Raw genomic sequence first — 10,918 nt, forward strand, 5'->3', positions numbered from 1 at the left:
GCACTGGGAATCTTCTGCATGGCACAACCACTGGGCCAAACCCAGCTCTTAATACCAGCTGATACCTTTCAATGGAGGAGGACAATTTTTCTGTAAAGGTGATGTTGTGCATGAGTTTCTGAAATCCCTTTGAATAAGGGTTGTTGATCCTCAAGTTGACAGGCTGATTCAGTCTGCATTCTTCCTTAGCATGCATTGATTTGTAGATCATCTGATTTTCCCAGAGAAATTAGTAAAAAACAAACAAAACAGAACTACAAATTGATGCATGCCATGAGGCAACACCAGAACTTGATCAGCCTGTTCAGATAATCTGAGGTGATGACAACTCAATTTTCTAATGTTGAGATATCAACGGTAGTTGAGAGTCCAGTTCCTGTTCCAGTAGGCATTTGAGCTGATCTTGTAAAGAAGAAGTCAATACCAATGTGAACAAAGATACATCTGACTCAGACCGAGGAAGTGCTAAAGATTTTTTAAAGAGACAGTATACTTTAGTACATGTCCGTGCTGGGCTCCGTGGATGCTGTCACCCCATATGTGAAAATATACTGCCTGCTTGTCCTCGGAGAAGAAAAGACTCACTGAAGGATGCCATCACAATATGTTGTGCAAATGAGGTTGCCTTTAAGCACATGAAAGACATGATCATTGAGGAAAATGTGCACCAGCTGTCGCATTCTAAGTCACAATTGTGCTAGGACTTCAAGCTGCTAGAAGCCAGCTAACAGGCCTTAGGTATCTGAGGCAATCAAGGTCTTAGGCCTCTCCCAATACATCCCAGGATGCACTGGGAAGGCCCACCATTTCTAAAGAGACGGGACTGCCGGCAGGGGGGACTGGGCATCTCTCCTGCTGTCTTCTTCGTTTAAAGTACAGGGGTGGGATGGGGAGCTGGGAGGCCAAGACAGGAGGGGGGAGTGGGCATCGCTCCTGACAATTTCTTTTTAAAGTACAGGGGTCAGGTGTGAGGGGAGGGTCATGGCATCGGGGAGTCTGTTCCGTGGGGGGGGGGGACACCTAGCAGTAGGAGCAGTGGGCATCTTTCCTCCCACTCTGTAATTTAAAGATAGAGGATCCAGGTGGCTGAGGCAAAAAGGGGTGGGCATCCCTCCTGCCAACGATCTTCACAGAAGAGGGGGGGTTGGGATGGGGGGGGGGTCAGGTTTCTGAGATAGGAGGAAGTAGGCATCCCTCTTGCCTCTCTTTTGGTTGGGGGTTGTTTGGCAGACCTGTCGGTAATTTGAGGTTGTTTGTAGTGGTCGCTAGAGTTAGTGCATGCTTAAGTGATGTTAAAGCATTGATTGGGTTGCTTGTTTTAATATTAATGACCTCATTTAATACTAATGAGGTCATTTGCATAGCAGGGTCAGAGGCTGCAATGAATACACAGAAAAGCCCGCGGTGAGCTATTGTATACATCAGTAGGTAAAATAAGGTTGACGCTAAACCGGTTCAACTGATTTAGTGACGATCGTTAGACACACGGTGAGTTTAATGCATCCAAGCCTAAATGGACAAGCACCCAGGTATGTGACCATTTTCTAGAACTCTCCACTAGATATAGTGTATTGGAGGCGTAGCTGCAAGTAGAAGTAGACCCTGCTATCCAACCAGTCTAGCCACCTTTGTGATGACTGCCAGTCTTATTTCTAATCTTAATGTATATTTTCTGTAAACCGCTTAGAACCTAACGGATGTAGCGGTATATAAGAAATAAATTACATTACATTACATTTACATTACATTACAGTCACCATCAAGGAGAAGATTAAAACAGAGTTACAACAATTAGAGGATCCCATGATTCTGGTTAAGATGCAGCAGCCGTTTTGAGTTGACATCAACATTTCTTGTGGTCAAAATTATTACAGTAACCCCCTCTTTTACAAAGGTGCGCTAAGCTTTTTAGCGTGCGCTAAACACGTGCTAAATGCTAACGCGTGCATGTTATCCTATGGACGTGTTAGCGGTTAACGCATGCGTTAATTTAGCACATGCTAAATCCGTGCTAAAACGCTTAGCGCACCTTTGTAAAAAAGGGCCTATGTCAACCATAGATATTCTCCCAGATTTACACAATGTTAAGGTTTCATCTTTCCTACGTGAAAGCATTCTTATTTTCTAAGTGTCTAGCAACTCGTCCTGTTTAATTTTTCTTTACTGTTAACTTTTTGCCTTTTGGCTATCTTCACTTTTATTTCTAATTCTTCTATCTTATCATTGCTGGTTCACTTTATGATTGTTAACCGAGTCAAGCTCCATTTTTTATGAAGATGACCGGTCTATAAATTCAAAGTTTAGTTTAGTTTGACGCCAAGAGTGGATTCTGGCATGTGGTCCTACAAACTGACTATGCTTGAGAGTCTCTGGGAAATATAGGTGGTGCAGACTTCCCCTTGGAATATCCATAGCACCAGAAGAATTTAAGAGGTGCCTTCACGATGCAGTGTCTGGCCTGAGAGTTGTGCCCTATATTGTGGATGTCTGTGGAGATAAGTTTGAGCAGGCTCAAGTGGAGGATGATCAAAACCTTGAAGCCATCTTAGATGCAGACAAAAATGTATTCATTTAAACCACCTCAACTGCAAGTTTGTAGAATTCATAGGACATGTACTGTCAGTGGAACTGGATCCCTTGAAAGTTGGAGTAACAGACAATATGTCTGCACCCACAGATAATTGTGGGGACTTAAGATTACTTGGGATGGCAATGTATTAAGCAAAGTTTGTATCTGGATTCTCTGAAATATGTTCACCCATTAGAGAACTGTTCAAGTAGGAAAATTAATTCATTTGGCATTAGCAATGTGGCAGTTTGCAGTTGTCAACATGAATACTGAGGGCTCTTTTTACAAAGGTGCGCTAGCGTTTTTAAGCTCACGCACCGGATTAGCACTACCGCCTGCTCAAGAGGAGGCGGTAGCAGCTAGCGCGCACGGCATTTTAGCACATGCTATTCCGCGCATTAAGGCCCTAACACACCTTTGTAAAAGGAGCCCTAAATGTTTCATCCGTCCAACCATTAGGGAGAAGTTTACGGCACTTCTCAGACTGTAAAACTATTGAACAATTGCTCTCCCCCACCACTCATATGGAATTCAGGAAGCGCCTAAAAGCATATCTGTTCCTGTTGTATCTAGACCAGTGGTTCCCAACCCTGTCCTGGAGGAACACCAGGCCAATTGGGTTTTCAGGCTAGCCCTAATGAATATGCATGAAGCAAATTTGCATGCCTATCACTTCCATCATATGCAAATCTCTCTCATGCATATTCATTAGGGCTAGCCTGAAAACCTGATTGGCCTGGTGTTCCTCCAGGACAGGGTTGGGAATCACTGATCTAGACAACTGACCCATACTTCTCCCTCTCCTCAATATCGGTTTTCTAGACCTTTTACCCTCTCTCGCTCTCTTCTCCTATGTTCAATCATTTTGTACCTTCTCTTAATCTTTTGTAAACCGCATAGAACTTCACGGTATTGCGGTATATAAACTGTTATTATTATTATGTTGCTGTATGCCCATGTGGTCTATTCCCTGTGGGCAAAACGAAGTAAATATTCAACATCAGAATTATGGAACACATGAGGGGCGTTCAATAATTTGTCTAACTCAGTAGGACAGAAAAGAGTTCTCAAAAAAATTTTGTTTTGCAATGAAGTCCCTTGATAGTTCCATACACTTCATCCACTTTTCCTGCAATGACTAACCCCTTTGAAAATAATTTTTCTATTTGATCTTCAAACCAGGAAATCACAGCTTCCATGATGCCTTCATCGCTTGAAAACTGCTGTCCACAGAGAGACTCCTTCAAAACTCGGAACAGGAAATAATCCGAGGGAGCCAGGTCAGGACTTTAGGGTGGATGGTTCAGCTGCTGAAACCCACATTCTCAGATGGGAGCCTGTGACTGTCATGACACGTGTACCAGCGCGTTGTCATGAAGAAGCAGCACGCCTGCTGTGAGTTTTCCATGTCTTTTCTCCTTGATTGACTCCCGCAAAGCGATGATTGTATTGGTGTAACTCTCCCCAGTTATGATTTGCTTCTGGAGTTCATTCCACACAAGACAAAGTCCTTCATCATCCCAGATGACAAGTTGCCATTACTTTGCCTGTAGATTTTTCTGTCTTGAATTTTTTTGGTTTGGTTGATGATTTGTGCTTCCACTGCATTGACTCTGTTTTGGACTCAGGATCTCTGTGATAGACCCGAGTCTCATCTCCATTCACAAAATGATGAAAAAAATTCACTTGATCTTCATGGAGCATCTCCAAGTTCTCCTGACAGCACTGGAGCCTCGTGGCATTCTGACATTGCGTCAGCTTGCACTAACTTTGGACATTGCGTCATCTTGCACTAACTTTGGACATGTCCAACTTTTCTTGAATTATTTTCCAAACTGTACCTGCCGAGATGCCCATTTCTTCAGCTATTCAGGAAACCTTAATTCATGTCTGACAAAATTAAATCCTCAACTTTCTTGTACATTTCTGTGGAAGTTGCTTCCACCAGCTGTCCAGAGTGAGGGTAATCTTCAATGGACTCTACTCCACTTAAATTGCTTGCTCCAAAATTTTACTTTGTAGGATGATGGGGCAGACTCACCATAAACTGCAGTCATATGTTCATGGATCTCCTTTGGCGAGAAATTTTATCACTTAACGGTGCTCTAAATCTAACAGTTTCTTCCTTCATTCACAAGAGGACTCTCCTGACATCCTGTCTCTTGGAATGTTAGACTCACACTGAGCCACAACTGTACATGAGTAACCTTGAGACATGACTCAACATGCACAGACTTGTTTCAACACACTTGCTACTTTTGTTCATACTCGGGTAGATAAATTATTGAACACCCCTCATAGAAGTGCTAGAATGACCGGTTAAGGACAAGTCTTTGGTGGACCATTTTATCCAAAGTGGACATTCTCTTGAGGACTTTAAATTTTGTGCATTAGCAGTTCCTAGAAAATCATGGAGAATGGTAACCTGCATTATGAATTTTGTTTTGAGGTGCTATATGATGATTATACATTAAGAAGAATTTGGAATAGTTTTAAGAAAGAATTAAGAATAGTGAAATATGAGAAATTTAAAAGGGACAAAAAAAGACTACAAGAATGGTAACATGTACCCCTGGAACCAAAATAAGGATAAAAATAAATTTCAGCTTTAGGTTACCTTTCGGTTATTAAATAATACAGAGGCTGACATTTAATACCAATTCTGCCATCTCTACAATGAGAAAAGATGTGCTTGAAGGGTGGTTCTGTGAAGGAGCAGCATTGCCATCTCGTGGTTAAGACAGACCTGTGCTTTTGTATGGCTATAAGCTAATTTTTACTTTTAGTCACGGGCCCCAGTTTCCTGCAGATATTTCTATATTCTGCAGCAAGTTTGCAAATTCTGCAACAATTATGTAGCATCACTTATTGTTTTAAACGTTTTAATATGTCATTTTCTGGCATATTTGTTTTTCCAATTAAATTATTTGGCACTTTACTGAGAAGAAAATGATATTACTGATTGATGTTGAATAAGGTTAGGTCTGGGATAAAACAAAGCTCTGTCCAACTAACATGCCAGAGTAACCAAAATCACTGAAAGCCTGTCATCTGTGAACATATACGCCACAGTGACCCCTGATGCAGTCATTCCTTAGATGCCGAAACACTGTGTTGTGTCGGATCCACAGCTTCTGCTTGTGTCCTTTTATGAAATAAACAAGTTGGTTTTACATCAATGATCTTCAGTGGAGTGTTCATTGTCTGTTCCCACTTCCTTTTGTACTGTTGTACAGTGTACACCTTAATATGCCTTCTGAATCAATATAATTGATGGAATCAACATTAAAGTTTTCATGTCTGCTACTGTTATTTGTGGCATAGCAGTAGCTGTCAAGAAGGATTAGTGCTTGTTAAGATTTAAAAGTTGGTGTCACTTTGAATTGCACTTATGACTGCATTATAAGGGGGAGAGTGTGGTGCAGTGGTTAAAAGCTACAGCCTCAGCACCCTGAGGTTGTGGGTTCAAACCATGCTGCTCCTTGTGACCCTGGGAAAGTCACTTAATCCCCCCATTGCCCCAGGTACGTTAGATAGATTATGAGCCCGCCAGGACAGAGAGGGAAAACTGCTTGAGTACCTGAATAAATTGCATGTAAACCGTTCTGAACTCCCTTGGGAGAACAGTATAGAAAATTGAATAAATTAAAAAAAAAAATAATAATAAGTGGACTGGGAGGTTTTCAGTCCTGATTTTCAAACGATTCTCTGAAGAAGCCAGAGGGTGAAACGGGCCCGTCAGAATCAATGCTAAAGCATTAAGATAAGTGGCCTAGAATTCTGATTTTGATACTGGTGTTTGAATATGACTAATGCAGCAATTTAAGAATTTTTAAGGTTGCTAAATTTGCACATTAGAATTGTTTGGGGAGAGGACCAGTGATTATACTAGTGCTGCCCAATTCAGGAAAAAAAATTTGATTCAATTCAACCTATTGAATTGGTTTTTCGATTCGATTTTCCTGTCCAATTGGGTGTTATTGGGTTTTTTTGTTAAGTTTTTTTTTTTTTTTTTTTTTTCAAACATCGTGGTGGGTTTATTTTATAGCCTCTTCACCCCCTGTGCCTTCTCCTAACCACACTGGCACTGTGGTGTAAACAAAATAAACAAAAAAGACTTTTCCTCTCTCTGTTAAATCCTAGCTCACGTTTGCAGTCTAACACCAGCTCTGGCAGGATACACGTTGTCTTCTGATAACTTGCTTGCCATGGTCTCCTTCTTTCTTTGTGCTAACCCTCCATCTGCCATCTCTGTCCTCCCCTTTCATTTCCCTTCCCTCCCCGGAGGTCTGGCATCTTTCCTTTTTTTCATCTCCCTCCACAGATCCACCTTTCCTTTGCTACCCTTTCATCTACCATCTCTCCCTCCTGCCCCCCCCCCCACCCCAGGGTCCACCATCTCTCCCCTTCTTTTCCCAACTACCCTCCTATCCAGCATCTATATCCCCCCTCCACACCATCTCTTGTGTCCAACTTCTCTCTCTTTCTGTTCCTTCCCTCCCTAAATCCCATTGTCCATCATCTCTCTCTCTCTCCTCTATTTTAAGACCCATTATTTCTTCCCCCCCCAAAGTGCGGCATATGCACGTCTCTTTGAACCCCCTTCCCTCCCTCCCTCCCTCCGTGTACTTCTACACCAGGGCCTCCCCTCCCCTGAAGGTCTGTTTCCACCCCCCCCAAAGGCCTGCACCTCTCCCTGAAGGCCTGCACCCCACCACTAAAGGCCTGCCTGTCCCCCTGAAGGCCTGTCCTCCCCTTTGAAGTCTTGCATCCCACCACTGAAGGCCTGCCTGCCTGCTTGTCCCCCCTGAAGGCCTGACCCACCCCTACCCCGAAGGACTGCTCACCCTCCTGGAAGGCCTACGTGTTCCCCTGGCCTCCCACTGGTGCCCGGCTTCCCCTCTGGCCTCCCTGCACCGTTTACCTTTGAAGAGCAGTCTGCAGACAAGATCGCAGTGCTAGCGATCTTTGCACTGCTTCGGAGCTATTTCCTCTGCCGCGGTCCCGCCCTTCCTCTGATGTCAGAGGCAGGATCGCGGCGGAAGAAACAGCTCAGAAGCAGTGCACAGATCGCTAGCACTGCGATCTTGTCTGCAGGCTGCTCTTCAAAGGTAAACAGTACCAAGGGGGGGGGAGCGGGAGGCCAGGGGGAGAAACTGGACAGCAGCACTTCCTCGCCCTCTAAAGCAGGTGCGGCAGCGGCCGGCCAGCAAGAGCAGCACTGCCGCTCCTGCATTAGGGGGCAAGGGGGAGGGTCAGCCGAATCGAGAAGCTGATTTTTGTTTTGTATCGATTCGAATCGAGTCACCCGAAGTGAATCGGTGAACCGATTCAAATCGTGAATCGGTGAACCGATTCAAATCGTGAATCGGGCAGCACTAGATTATACTATGGTTTCATTCAGCTGAACAGCTGTTTCAGCTGATTTGTATGCAACCAGAAAACCTGTCTGAAGTCCTTTCTCCCTAAATAAGAATCATGCTTGATATGACAGTATAATTGAAACTGTCGGGCAACAGATTGAGAAGAAATTTGCTTCCTTCAAGAACTGATTAAATATCTTTTTTGAATTTCATTTTTGGGCGGAGGTGTTACTTTAAGTAAACATTTTAAGTTTGTATGAAATGAACAATAAGCATTACTCAAAAAAACAGACAGAGTTGCAAGATTTATGCGATGTGTTTACTAACAGACAAAGTGAGGTAGATCATCACTAAAGACCTGGTACAAACAAGTGATGGAAGGCAAGCTGTATTTTTTACATAGACGACATGTAAGCATTTCCAAAGTATAGCTTGGGAAACAGAAACTTATTTTATAAACAATGTTGGTACACAAATACACTATTTACTCTATCTCCAGAACAAAATGTGGTATTAGGGCAAGTTGTGTATGTCAATTTTTTTCAAATACAACCTAACCACTGACTCTATAGGTTTTCTAATCTTCCTTCAAGTCAACCAACATATATATCAATAAGAAGATCTTGTAAAAGCTTGTAGCAATAATTCTTAAGCAGAGTGAACTGGGAAGATTTAATGGAGACTGGCTATTAGATCTTGCTCGCCTGGTCATCAATAAAAACTTCTTTTGGTACGATGGCGAGTTTTACAATCAAATCCAGGGGGTGGCAATGGGGGCGACTCTTGCCCCCTCGGTGGCAAGTCTCTATGTAATGAGTTTTGAAAAATCTTTGGTTTATCCAACTTTGGAGTTTCAGCATGCTTTGCTCTGGAAGAGATATTTAGATGATATTCTGCTGTTTTGGGACGGGACTGAAACTGAATTGAAAGCTTTTTTGATTCAGCTTAACTCTTTAAACCCACATCTATCTTTTACGATGACATACCATAGGAACTCCATATCCTTTTTGGATGTTCTAATAGAGCGAGATGAAAACCAACAAATAAGAACTACTCTTTATAGAAAAGAGGTGGATAGGAATCATTTTCTCCACTTTTTGAGTTTCACCCCTATTTTTTGAAATTTAATATTCCAGTAAGCCAATTTTTGCGACTTAGGAAACTTTGTTCTTCCCAAGAAGACTTTGAAATGCAAGCTAGAATATTAAGCGGCCGATTTTATGAGAGGGGTTATCCTATTAAATCGATCCAAAGGGCATATATTCGAGCTAAATATGCCCAACGGTCCCTTTTGATAAAAGAAAAGAACAAAAGAGTGAGGAAACTGAAGATGATTTTTTGATTTTAGTTCTCCCTTTTACCTCTTTAAGTGCTGCTTTTTTTGACATAATTAAACGTTATTGGCCGATATTACAGTTAGATCCACAGTTTAGAAACTTACCAATCGCCTCCTATAGGAGGGGAAGAACTTTAGGTGAAATATTGGCATATCATCGTTTTGAGATAAAAAATAAAAATAATGAACGAGAAGATTCTATTCTTTATGACCATGTAGCTTGCAATCAATGTCAATGGTGCGAACATATAATGTTAGGTCCGACTTGGAAACATCCACGGACTAATAAGATATATAGGGCTAGATCCAATACTTCATGCCAAAGCTCTTTAGTGATTTATATGATTCAATGTCCATGCCAGCTGTTATATATAGGCAGGACTAGTCGCAAGATCTATGTTCGTCTAACTGAACATAAATCTAGAATTAATACTGGGAATATGGAAGCCCTCCTTGTTCAACATTGGAGGGAGAAGAAACATAAGATCACGGACCTAAATGGCGTGTCATTGATCAGGTTCATGTAGGGTGGGAGGGCGGCGATCTTAAAGAAAAACTAAACTATATGGAACAAAAGTGGATTTTTCAATTGAATACAGTAATTCCTATGGGTCTGAATGCCGACATAGAATGGATGACGATAGTATAGGCCGGTAAAACTTAAGGGGATTTTCTCACGTTTTTGTGAGGTCATTACGTTTCAGCTAAATCAATGCCCCGGATGAAAGGGGTTGGGCTATTTAAATGCCAAAACGCCGCGGCCATGTTTCCCGATTTAAACTTACAACGCGGGGAGCATGAACTGCTAGTAATGAGATATCTACTAACTGTTTTTTGAATGATTATTTAACTTCAATCTTAAATTCTAAATAGAATTCTACTAATCTCTTTAATATATATATTTCATGTTGCAGGGGGATTTCCTTGATAAAGCCCGTATGGGCGAAACGTAGACTACGTCGGAGTGCGTACCCCCACCCGCGTAGCAGGAGATAAGATGAGTAATTTATTACTTAAATATATTTATTGAAAATAATTTAAAAAGTATTGCAAAATAATAACATGACCGATGACGATTAGGGATACCGACTATGTCTGTATGATCTAAAGTTTAGTGGCATACAGATGGTATCACTGAGGTCTGCGAGTGCATTGAGATAAATTATTGCTACAAGCTTTTACAAGATCTTCTTATTGATATATATGTTGGTTAAATTTTTTTCAAAGGCACATAACCCTAGGTTGCCTTTATGATATGTGCTTATAACAGGCACTGCTGGGACCTTTCACATAAACACTATTAAAAAAATGTATCCCAATTTTTCTTCTCTCCCACAGCTTATGTTCAAGTGCATCTAACTGACCTGTATGCAGTTACGAAACCTTTCTTTTCTTTTTTTCAATGATCTGTTTATAGCTCCTTTCTTATACAGGGACTAGAATGCCGATGAAAAGCAAAGATAAGTGATCATTTAATAAAGTTTCAGTGGAAGATAACTAGCATATTTGTTTGCTGAAAATTCAGCTAGCTCTAAACCAGTCAAGTTTTGTCCCAAGTAGAATTAGTACATCTATGTGTGGCTGAGTGAAAACCTGCACTAACTGGCTAAAAGCCTTTTTATTAAAGCTTAGCACAGGGCTCAACAAATC

This window comes from Geotrypetes seraphini, chromosome 3, assembly GCF_902459505.1.
Source record: "Geotrypetes seraphini chromosome 3, aGeoSer1.1, whole genome shotgun sequence".
Taxonomy (NCBI): Eukaryota; Metazoa; Chordata; class Amphibia; order Gymnophiona; family Dermophiidae; genus Geotrypetes; species Geotrypetes seraphini.